Raw genomic sequence first — 12,646 nt, forward strand, 5'->3', positions numbered from 1 at the left:
TACCAATGATATAAATTTAAAATGTATAACGTAAAAATAATTATAAAAGATAGATGTTAAAAAATTAAGCTAATCTTAAAAGATGGTTATATAATTATATATCTTAGAATATTAGTAAATTATATTAATAAATTAATAAAATAATAAAAATAAATTAAAGATAAAGTATTTAATATGAACCTAAACCTTTATATTAAAAACAAACAAAAAGCATATTAAACCAAAAATCAATATACCTTTAAAAGAAATATATATATAACGTGACATGGGAAGGGTGTCACCATAAGGAGAAGCGGTGGGTTGCAGGTGGAGGGAGCGACCACCGCCAAGAAACAGCATATAGGGAGCAGAGAACAATTTTGAAACAAGAGGAAAATGGGTACACAGAGTTTATCATCAGGAACAATTGAGCCTTGCTTGTTCTGAGGTTTCTGGGCACAGCGGAACAGTCTGCTTCAACTAAGAAGCTTACTAGACTGAGTAGCGAGGATCTGCTCAGTTTGGATGGGTGGTTTCGGTCTTTTGGTAACCGAAGCAGGAGCAGCTTGAGGCATCATCAACCGCAGGAATACAGGTAGGTACTCTCATCAATTCTGTCAGTTAAATTTGTAAACTTTCAGGGAATTTTATCACAGGCTTATGATGATTTTTAAGAAACCCTTTACTGTTTTTACAATGGCTGTACAGTCTTTACACACTCTTCTTGTGATCTCTTCCTCTCCACTTGTCTTTGGCTTTTGGTGGGAGGAGAGATCCTAAGAGACAATGTTGCCCTACTGGAGAAGGCTCTACACTATCATGGAGAAGGCTAAACATTGGTATGAAGCAAGCCCTAATCGTAAACGTAGTCATGAAGGCAGAATGCCCTAGCCGCAGGTCTAAAGGGAGTTTATGCAACAGAGAGGACCTGTCCACACAACAAGAAGATGTCACCTAACCGCAATCACTAGAAGCCTCTATGCTGCCCTAAAATGAAGGTTATATGCAACTTAATGTAGGATCCTTTCACACTGGGCAGAGGAGCCCTTAACTACCCCTAATAGCAGTCATAATGAAAGCTCAGAAATTGCCCTAGCTGCAGCAAGAGAGGGAGGCTCTAAGACAACATGGAGGAGGCCTGAGTTCCAGATTGGAGGTCGAGTTAACTGCTAGAGCAGTGGTTTGTTTTTGGGTCACTTTGATGGAGGCCAAGAGGCTATCTTAGATGTCGCGGGCTATTCTTGAGGGCCGAAGGCATGAGGAGTTGTTTCATGGGGTTAGATCCATTGGAAAGGGCTACCGCAACAAGGGATAGGCTTGTTGTAGCAAGCCGCAGTCCCTTATACACCTATAGGTCTACATTAAGGCCAACAAGGAGGGCGTAAGGCATGGTTGTGACTGTTGGGGTATGACAAGCCAACATGGGGTTTAGGAGTGCTAGAGAAGGGTGACGTAGCCTTGGGAGGGATGTTGCAGCTGATGTGTGAGGGTTGGTAGGACTGTCATTAATGCCCTAACCAGTCCATGACCACATTGTGAAGGTTGTCCAATTTGCTATTAGAATGTCGTCTAGCGATGCAGCAAACAGAGAATCCCCTAACAGTGAACTAATGTAGTGGAGCAGCATGATATGATAAGATGTGACAGCATTGTAATAAGGTGTAGCATGATGATGGGCATAGTGATGAAGTGTAGCATAGCATGATGTGTGCAACACAAGTGTAACAAAGTGCAGCACAGTGATGATAAACGTTGTAATGAGATGCAGCGTGATGGGCACATTGAGGTGCAACATGATGATGCAGCACAATGAGATGCAGCATGATGATAAGGTGCAACAGTATGATGAGTGCAGCATAGTAATGAGGTCCAACATGATGATTGGGTGAAGCATAGTAATGAGGTCCAGCATGATGATTGGGTGCAGCATGGTGATGGAGTCACCTTGGAGGATCAGTTGAAGCAGTATGCCTTCACCTAAGTTCAGATCAGCTACCTCATGTGTTCATCTTCTTAGTGAAGATCTCTACTCTTATTATGACAAGTCAAAATGTTGACTTCTGATCTATATGTACTAGTGTTGATAAGCCGAAATATCACCAAGAAAATATCGTGATATTTTCGGCTCCAAAAATATCGCGATATTTACGAAATATCGTCGATATTTCGGCAAAATATCGTGCGACGATCCAATATATCGCCGGGAGACAGTAAAAAAAATCCGCGCGGGTTATAAAATTCCGATTTTGGTTTTTTATCAATCATTTTCATTTCTGATTGCTGGAGAAGGAAGGGGAGAGCTATGTGCTTGCTGCCAAGGCAGGTTTGAGCGTTGCATAGCTATTATCGCCACCAACAACGAAGATTTCATTGATCTAAGCTTCAAGAACAGTGAGACAATTTCATTTCTTCCATTAATAGGTATGTTCAAATAAACCCCTATGTTAATGAATTTTTTGTTAGTTTTAGGATTGTTCTTGCTTGCCTATTTGCCTACAATCATTTTGCTTGTTTTTTTTCCATTTGAAAAGATTTTCATGCCCATGAGCAAATGCAAGGGTTTTAACTTTTTAACTTTTCAAGTTTTCTCCATATTTGGAGAGCAAGCTCCATTTTTTTTGAGTTCATAGCTGCAGAGGCTATTTATTATATATTAGGGGTTCATCTCTATAAAATTTCTTCATCTTAGAAATTAGTTTCTTATTGTGCAATGTGAATAGTGAGGTAGGTTTATCGTTTACCTATTTTTATGTATGAATTTATGAAATGATGTGCTCAATATTGGATGTTGTGTAATGCCTTCAAAGTGAAACGTATTCCTCCTCTTATTGATAGTGTTGTTTATTCATGTAGCCATGATTATCTACTTGGTGTTTCCCTTACAAATTTCTCTGATATTCGAGAGCAAACTGCATTTTTTTTTTAACTTTCAAATACACCCTCTTATTGTCATTTATGGTTTTTCATTGAATTTTCAATTCACATTGCAAAATTGCAAATAATGTAGCAAAAAAATTATTTTGTAAAATGATGTGGTTATTACTTATTAAGTTACTAATTCCAATTTTTTTTTGGTGCCCTAGGTTCGAGTTAGCCCACTACAAAATCCAAATATGCCAAAAGCCTTGGACCCATTTTGGGAGTATGGGAACCCTGATGGTGGGTCAAATCGTGCATATCTTACATGCAAATTGTGTGGGACCAAGATGACAGGTGGGGTTACACGACTAGAATACCATCTTGCTAGACTCAGTGGACATGATGTTGGGATTTGTACAATTTCTAATTCGGAGCTTATACAAAAAGCTCTTGAGGCAATTGATGAAAAATACAGAAAGAAGGAAGAGGCAGAAGAAACAAAGCTGAACGTGCAAGTAGATCTTTCAGGATATCTTCTCCTGATTTTGATGTTGAGGGTAGTGGGAGGGGCTCCACAGCTGGCACATCATCACCTGCTACTGCTAATGCGAGGTCATCATTTTTTGTTCCACGAATAGGACCTGGAGCACAACCTGGCATAAAATCGCTTGTTAAAAAAAAAGAGAAGCAAGAAGAAGATAGAGTCATGGGGAGGTGTATTTTCTGGAGCAACTTACCTCTCAGCATCACCAAAACCAATCCATTTTGGCAGCCAATGTATGATGCTATTGCTGTTGTGGGCCTAGGGTACAAAAGTGCCACATATGAGTTGCAAGGGCCAATTCTTCAAGCAAAAAAGCAGGACATCAACTCTAGATTGGCGGAGTTGAAAAAGACATGGGAAGTCACTGGATGCACAATGATGTTTGATGGTTGGACAGATAGGAAGGGTAGGACCCTTCTAAATTTCTTGGTACATTGTCCTAAAGGTACCATGTTTATTAAATCATTGGATGCATCAGAACATATCAAAAATGCAACAACGATATGTGAGTTGTTAGATGGGTTCATTCGGGAGATTGTGGTGCAAGTCATAACAGACAATGCAGCTAATTATGTGTCTGCCGGCAAGATGCTTATGGAGAGGCATCCCACATTGTTCTGGACTCCGTGTGCAGCACATTGTCTCGATTTGTTGCTTGAGGATATGGGGAAACTCTCCTTCATCAAGGAGGCAGTTGATATGGCTAGGAGCGTCCCCAAGTTTATTTATAACCATGCTTTTGTTCTTAGCCTCATGAGGAGGTTCACTAGAAACAAGGAGTTGCGGCGTCCTGCGATCACACGTTTTGCCACAAACTTTATTACTCTTCAGTCTTTGCTTCGATGTCAGTTCGAGTTGAAGCAAATGTTTGTGTCTGATGATTGGCGTAATTGTAGATACAACAGGAGACAGGACGGGAAAGCCATTGCAAAAATGGTGTACTCTGAGACATTTTGGCGTGGAGTAGAAGAAGCATGCGCAGTTAGTGAACCTATAGTAAAGGTTCTCAGATTGGTGGATGGGGAGAAGCCTGCAATGGCTTATTTGTATGAGGGCATGGATAGGGCCAAGGAGGCCATTCGTTCTTATTATGCAGACAAGGGTTCTATTGGCCTTGATAGGCAGATGATGTTATGGGATGTGATTGATAGTCGGTGGACAGGGATGCTTCATCGACCCATTCATGCAGCAGCACTCTTCCTCAACCCCGCATTTTCATACAAATGTGGCTTTGATTTTGATGGCGAGGTGATGGAAGGGCTCCATTCCTGTATTCAGAGGATGGTACCTGATCCTGAGCTTCGTAGCAAAATCAATCGCGAGATACAGTATTATCGGGATTGTGTTGGCCTATTTGGCTTTGATGATGCTATTAGGGAAAGGACCCTCTTTATGTCACGTAAGTGACAAGTCATCACTCATTAGAAATTAGAATTTTCAATTTAGAATTTCCTTACTTATAATTCTATTTTTTTAAATTCAATTAGGTAACTTTTATTTTTAAGTTTAATTATGTTTTAAGTTTTTGAATTTTTTATTTCATTATTTTGTTGTAGATGGCGAAGCTATGGTGCAAGGGCACCAAATTTGCAGAAATTGGCCATACGAATCTTGAGTCAAACATGTAGCTCTTCAGGGTGTGAGCGCAATTGGAGTGTATTTGAGAAAATACACACAAAAAAGCGCAACAGGTATAACTTTGAGCTCCAGCCTTCAGTTGAGCAATTACACTTATTGTAATTTTTAATTTTTAATTTTTAATTTATGACCTTCAACTTTCAAGTGTCAAGACTCAAGAGTCAGACTCATTAGTTTTTTTGACACTCTTACAGGTTGGAGTTCGCACGCCTCAATGATTTAGTATATGTGCATTACAACATCCGACTTCGAGTGAGGCAAATAGAATCACCAATGGATCCAGATGCCATTTCCTTAGACAATATTGATGTATAGTCTCGGTGGAGGGTGGAGTCTGAGGAGCCCATCTTGGAGGAGTCACCTTCATGGTTAGAGCCAGTGGCAGATGATCCATTAAAACAAGGGCAGCAAGAGGAGGAGGACTCAGAGGAGCAACAGCACTCTGAGGAGGAGGAGGAGGAGGAGCAACAGCACTCTGAGGAGGAGCAGGAGGAGGAGGAGGAAGACACTATGGGAGCATCAGCATCAACACCATCTGCTATAGATATAGGAGAGCATAGCCCCATACCTAGCACTCATTATTTGACATTAGGTGCAGAGGCAAGGTCAGGGCCTTCTACTACTAGGGGCAGGCCTGGCAAATAGCCCATCATGTTTTCCTGTAAAAGGGGGAGAGGGCAATGATTTCAGATAGATAGCTGCTAGTTTTATTTGTTATGCTACATATAACTCATGATGATGAGATACTTTTATATATGTGATGTTATTTGGTATTGGTTCTCCACATTTGAGTCCTTGAATGGACAATTATCAGGGATCAGCAGGATTTGGTATCGCCTTTGATGTATCATTTCTATTTGACATCATATATATCAGTGCTTTCTTCATATTTATGTGCCAATGTGTTTATTTCATGTTGTTATTGCTTTATATGTTTAAAAATCTGAACAAAAAAAAATGAATATATTATGCATTTTTTATGCTTGCCAATATTTGCCGATATTTTCACCGATTAAGATATTTTCTGGACCCTCACCGATATTTTGCCGATACCGATATTTTCAACACTGATATGTACTATCTCTCTCTCTCTCTCTGCTAAACTATTGAAGAACATAAGAAGAATTGATCAAGGATTTCCCCACATTGGGGTTTGTCCCTGGCTGGCGCCACATCTTGTGTCCTCTTGTCTTGGCTTGTCTTCTGCGATTTATGTTTATGTTCTATCTACATTTTAGTATTATGATAAATGTGATTGCTAATCTGGAATCGATATTGAGTTAATGTGGAAAATTGATAAATTGCTCTCAACATAGAACATACCTAAAATTAACAAGTTCACCAATTAATGACTATATATTTCATCAAAAGTTGCTTATGATCTGGACCCGTAGAAGTCCTATATGATAGGACATGTCAAGCAAGGACTCTTGTAATGTCCTCTTCAAATTGAGGATTAATGAGAGACAAATTAGCCTATCCAACCCCATAGGCTATAGTCTTGATAAAGGGGTAAAAACCCAATTTTTCCCAATTTGGGGCAAAAGTTGGGTCAACTAGGGCAAAAGAACCCAAAACTAGGGGTTGCACCCACAATCCCTCACATCTTGAAGCCCATGGAGAAATCTATAAATAAGAGAGGAGTTGAGATCAAATCATCATGAAGTGTGGATCAATTCATTTGTTTTCTTTAGCATTAGTTCTGAGGGTTTTAAGACCCCTTCTACCCTATCAATTTTGGTGGTTTTAAGACCCCTTCTACCCTATCAATTTTGATGGTGAAAGATTCTACCCTAGTTGAAAAATCCTTTTCTATCTTGTTTTCTGTTTGGCACAGCAAGGGGTACTATTTTCTGAGGAGATTGAATTCTAGAAATGAGCTCTCTATGATTTGTTCTGTTGCAAGTAAGCCAAGTTCATCCCTGAGGCCAGTGAAGTGTCGAGAGGCAGATCAAAACGATTTTTTGTGACTAAACCAAGCCAGAATCATACCCATTCTTCCTGTACCTATTTCTGAAGCAGACATAATGCCCTGGGCCATCAGAAAACTGAAGTTGGGTCTCCTGTGACTTAATCTATGGCTTTCGAAGTGCATAGGATGAATTCTAGGCAAACGAATATCTTTCTGCTGGTGATCCACATCCTCTGAAGGTTGAATCAAAACCCTAGCATCAAATCAAAACCTCCCAAAGTACCCTGGAACAGGCTGCAGACCCTGAGGCTCTTCTGTAGCAGGTCGAAGTGAACACTAATCCTGAGACAAATCAAAGGTTATTAAAAGTCTCCGCTCACAAAATCCGAACTTCTGAAGGCTGAGCGAGGCTCCCTGTAGTCCTTTCCAACAACAGATTCGTATTCTCCTTAAGATCATAATCGTAACTCGTCCTAGGGTTTATTGCAGAGAGAACTCAGTTTGGAATTTAAAGGCAATGTTTTATTTAAAAATTACCGAAGCTAATTGAAGGCATGAACTGAAACATAGGGCTGTCAAATTATAGGTAGTTTTATTCTCTGTTGAAGCACTGTTATATTTCCTATCTTGTTGTAGCACGTTGGGTGGCACTGGATTTCTATTTGTTGATAAACAGTTGAACTACATTGTTGAAATTATTACATTCCTCTTATTACATTTTTATATTGCAACTGTACCACTGTCCACAACATATGAAATTGTATTGAAACCCTAGTGACTTAAAGCAAAAAGCTAGGGCAAAAACTCCCCTGCGATATTACAACTCTCTAGTTTAGTTTACGCAATAACGAGTGATGATCCGTCATGCATTATGAACGATCAAATATCTTCAAGGCATAAGATAACTCGATGCTCTTACATGCCTATGCAAATGTATACGATAAACTAGATGCAATTATTTCCAAGTGTGAGGTGTCATTGGTAGACTTTATACATGCTAGTTGATTGTGCTAATAAGCATTCATAATTGTTGGTGGGCACTGTATATAATAAAAATCGGAAATATTTGTAAGGGAGTAAAAGACTTCAACGTGCAAATACTCTGATGTAGATAAGAAATTGGTATACATCGATCTATGCAAAGCTTGGGCTTGGCACAACAAAAGATTCCTTTAATACAAAAGAATTTAAGACTCTATGAAACAATCTAGTGTTATTTTAGGTTCACTGAACAGCAAGTGATATGTTGATTGGTTTCTAACAACTTCATATCGAAATGAAGTTACAGTAAATAAATGCAGTCCATGAATGTATGCTTGTGTGAGAAACTAAAAATTTTGCAACAGCTATTCTTTGAAATCTATGCTAATGGTGGCAAAAGGGGAAGGGTGCACTATGGCCCCAACGGAACTAAAGTATTGAAGTACTCATGGGAATTAGGAAAGATGACAAATAACCAGGCAGAAACCTATGGTCTTTTGCAAAGCCTCCTTACAGCTAAAGAAAATAATGTTCCTCCTATTACCATGTTGGGGGATTCCTTTTTAATTATTCAGCACATGGTAGAAGGATCCTCTCCAGGAGATGAGAAATTAGAAAACCCATTAGATGAGAAATTAGAAAACCCATTAAATCACATCAGAAAGGTTGCAAAAGAAATCCCCTCAATTAACTATTTCCATGTCTTACGCGATAAAAACAAAGTAGATGAATGTACCAATGAGTTGAATTAAAGGTGGATGGCCAATTAAGGCCATCCTTTGTTCCTTAAGTTTGGTCAACAGTTCAGTTATGAATATGAATAATTCTGCTAGCTCAGGTGGTCCAAAATTCAAGTACAATGTAATGAGGGATTTTATCCTCAAATAGGTTGGATGTTCTGCAGATTTTGCTTTTTTTTTGGGTCCTTTTGGAAGGTTTTCACCTAAAAAAACCATACTTTGTCTGTCCCTCAACTGGGGATAATTTTGACACAGGTTATGCTAGATATGCCTGAAGTATATGACACAAAATTGAATTGTAAGCCCCAATGTAAAGTTGTGAACCAGGCACCGATCTTGAAATCAATATAAATATTCTCATTATTGTTTGAAAAAAAAAACCACTTCCAAAGAATAGAAGGTTTGCTCGGGAGGGAATAAAATCATTTTGGAAAATTCTACTCATTGTAAATTGTGTTGAGTAAAACTGAAAAGTGATGGTCGATAGAGGAGGTAGGAGGCAATCATCTACGGTAGAAGAACAGAAATCCCAACATTGGAACCAACCTCCCACTTATTCTTATTCTGATATGGTTCTCAAACCTTAGACAACCTTCTTTTCATTTACCCGTCTTTGCTCTTTTGGCTAATCCATAACTGCATTTGTTGATGAGTAGAAAAATACTTAAACTGAATAGAATCACCACTGAGAAGTAGGATCACTCACACAATGCGTTCATATATGGTCAATTGTGTATCGCAAATACGTACCTGACTGGCTTCATTCATCTACTTTTTTTGTTCTCGTGTTCCATGCAATGTAGTCCTAGATGAACCACTGTAACCTTTGTGAATGGATATCCCTTACTAGAGTAAGAAACTACCTTTGTTGTTCTTTGTCAATCATGCATGCAACGAGGCAAAAAATATACATACGTATATGGCGAGGATGAAGGCTAAAATTGAACTGTTCCATGCAGAGTAATACCAGACAGACCAATGTCGCCTTGAGATTGGATAACTCTATAAAAGCTATTAATCACCTAACTTTGTTGGTTAACTACGCGTGGCATTGGTCTGGAAAAAATGTGAGCATAGTGGGGATGAAAACTGGAATTGAACTCATTCGGTTTTTTCGGCAAATGGGAAGAAGATAGGCTATGGGACATATTGTTTCACCATCTGATTCCTGTATTCAGCCATTTTTTTTGTGAAGCCTCACAATAAACACTCTCATCTTCTTGACAAACCTCTCACTGAATAAATTATCCCAAGAGCTAGCTGTCAGAATATCTGCATAACTTTCCCTGTTGTCTTTGAAGGCCTTGCATTCTAAAATGAAATATTTTCTTTTTTCCACTTTTCCGGAAGAGTAAAAAATACACACTTTCTTCCCACACTTCTTTTGGTCTTTTCCAGCGCCCTGTTCTACAATGGCGTTTATGAGAATTAATCCTTAATTTAGCAATAAGAATTTTGACTCTCCAAGAAATATTGGCCCCCATGTACGTTTTTTGTTGATAATTATGAGTGGGATTAAACTCTTCAATATAGTACTTTTTCTTTCTCCCTAGCTCCTTATCTCAAGTACTTATCCATAACAAGTGTTTTTATCGCTTTACTGTTTGAGGGACACATGTTCAGGCAAATACCCCATTTACTAAACCATTTGTTATTTTGCTGCAGTCAAGTCTTCTTTCTTTTGCACAAGATGACATTAACAAGATAGCATAAAGAACTGCACTTTTAATTTTGAATTTGTTTGTGATCAAGTGCTTCTGAATTTTCTCAATTTACTTCCGCTACATGTCAGATGTCAAATGTCCTGCTCAAATGATATTTCAAAATATAAGTTGCCAGCTTATGAACATTGACAGTGACCCTAGGGTCATATTTCGTTCTCCGGTGAAAGCATATATGACAAGTGGACTTTTCGAAAGATGAAGCTGGGTGTCTATTACAATCTGGGAATCCCTTTTAATTTATTAAGGTAGAGCCAAGGTCAGGTGCAACAAAATCATGTGAAAGAAAGATCCGGATCTCTTGAACCAATAAAAAAAGTGCAATGACAGTTGGATGTATAAGAATTCGAAGTGTAACCGAAATGAAAAGGAACGCTGTAAGAAAAATCAAGACACAAATGTGAGCCTGGTATAGACTAATTGACAATTAAATCTCGAAAATAAGGGCAATAAAAAACTTACGAAAATGCACCCAGAAGACCAGATTGGAACGGTTGGGAAGAAGTGAGTAACCAGCAATGCAGCAGTTCAGGAGTCTGATACTGAAGAGTCGCAATCTGCACTGAGAACCACAATTGTGTTAACGAAAAAAGAACCTTCGCTAAGATAGAGCCACTCAACGTAATAAGAATATCCGCGATCCCATCGCAAAATTAAAACAAATGAGAGCTGGTTTTACAGGAAAGAACTCAATAAAGCCGGAAAATGAACGTATAACCCATTGCATTAACTGCCAACTTCTATCCTTTTATGTGAACCCTAAATTTATGGAATTAACAACCGAGAATGAACAGCCATATTTTCTACAAAAAATTGAACCAGAATGGAAGGGGGGGAATAGTTACACTGGACAGGACAGATTCGACTCCGGCAGGTTTTCTCACGGGCAACTGAATTTTTCCGCGATCTTTCCCGTTCTGGGCATCTACCTGTGGGGATTCTGTGGACAAGACCACAATAACAATGAAAGTTGGTAAAATTAAAAAACAGCACGCGGAAAAAGTCGGAATGCCGGCACAGCGCGCACCTGTAACAGAGGGATTAGCCGCCGATGCCTATATTTGTTTTTAACCTTGGAAAACTATTGGCGCCAATATTGTAATTAAAACAATTTAGGAATTCTCAATTAACGGAGACAGGTGAGACAAGGAAGTTTGGAGAAGCCCTTACGTACTTTTTCCTATACTATGGAAATTGGTAGATTTACTGTTCTTATTATTGGTACATTTACTCTTCTTATATTATAAGAGGTTTTGGTTTTGCCTTGAATGGGGGAGGGAGGTTTCTATATTTTTTAAATTTAATGCAATTGGGTTAATGGATTGAGTTTTAAATATAGAAAGGAAATGACGATGAACCACATTTGCACGACACCAACAATACTTTTCTACTCCTCACATTTAAAAATACATTTAGGTTTTTAAGTTCAATTTTGATGGAATGTTCAAATGATTTATTTTGTGGAAAGGCGTGTTTAGTAGGGATATTTTCACTTTATTTTATTAGTTTGATGCGAAAAGGATTTATTTTGTGGGGAGAGGTGCGTTTAAAATACATTTAAGTTTTTAAGTTCAATTTTGATGGAATGTTCAAATAATTCATTTTGTGGAAAGGCGTGTTTAGTATGGATATTTTCACTTTATTTTATTAGTTTGATATGAGGATTTATTTTATGGGGAGAGGTGTTTGGTATTTATATTTTTAGGTTAGGTGATTTTATGTCTATATATATATTTAGGGTCAGGGTCATAGTTATAATAATCAATTGATTTAATGTTAATTATTAATTAAACGATATTTTTTTGTTATTTTATATTATATATAATATAAATAAAATAATTATTTTTATAATATTTAAATTATTTATAGTTTTGAAGGTTAGTTTAATTGGTTGAGCTTTTGTCATTGAAATATTTTTATTATTGATTCAGGTGGAACTTCAGATACAATGGCATAAAAAAGCTCAAAAATCAAAGTGCTTAGAATGAAGTCAACCCAAAACTAGAGCGTAGATCTTGTGTCCTGATTCCAACGATGTGAACGGTACTTCAATCCAAGTCCGGATGATGAAGTTATTGTGAAAAGAAAGTTACCTTGTTCCTTTGGAAAATGAGGGTTTTCCCAAAAAAAATGGACTTTTACGCTTTAAAAGGCAAAATCGCAATCAGCACATCCAAAGGAGCGAACTTAAGGAGCGCAACAGAACCCCCCGATCAGCGATCTCCAATTAGATCGGAGGGCGATCGAATCAATGGAATCGGTGTCGGCGATA

The 12,646-nt window shown here is 38.2% G+C and overlaps 1 protein-coding gene across 4 annotated transcripts in view; it reads right to left on the reverse strand.

The window, feature by feature from the left end:
• Positions 1–11,545, reverse strand: part of LOC149137991 (E3 ubiquitin ligase BIG BROTHER-related-like) — a 235,567-nt gene extending 224,022 nt beyond the window's left edge. The window contains exons 1-3 of one of the 4 annotated variants that reach the window (XM_089453095.1): positions 11,402–11,545; positions 11,220–11,314; positions 10,837–10,931 (exon numbers count right to left, since the gene is read on the reverse strand). The gene's annotated coding sequence lies outside the window, so the exon portion shown is untranslated. The other 3 variants (XM_089453093.1, XM_089453094.1, XM_089453092.1) reach the window with 3 other exon arrangements.
• Positions 11,546–12,646: the final 1,101 nt, after the last annotated feature.

Source organism: Pinus tabuliformis, chromosome X (genome assembly GCF_031772625.1).
Source record: "Pinus tabuliformis cultivar Carrire ecotype Pingquan chromosome X, CPIR1, whole genome shotgun sequence".
Taxonomy (NCBI): domain Eukaryota; kingdom Viridiplantae; phylum Streptophyta; class Pinopsida; order Pinales; family Pinaceae; genus Pinus; species Pinus tabuliformis.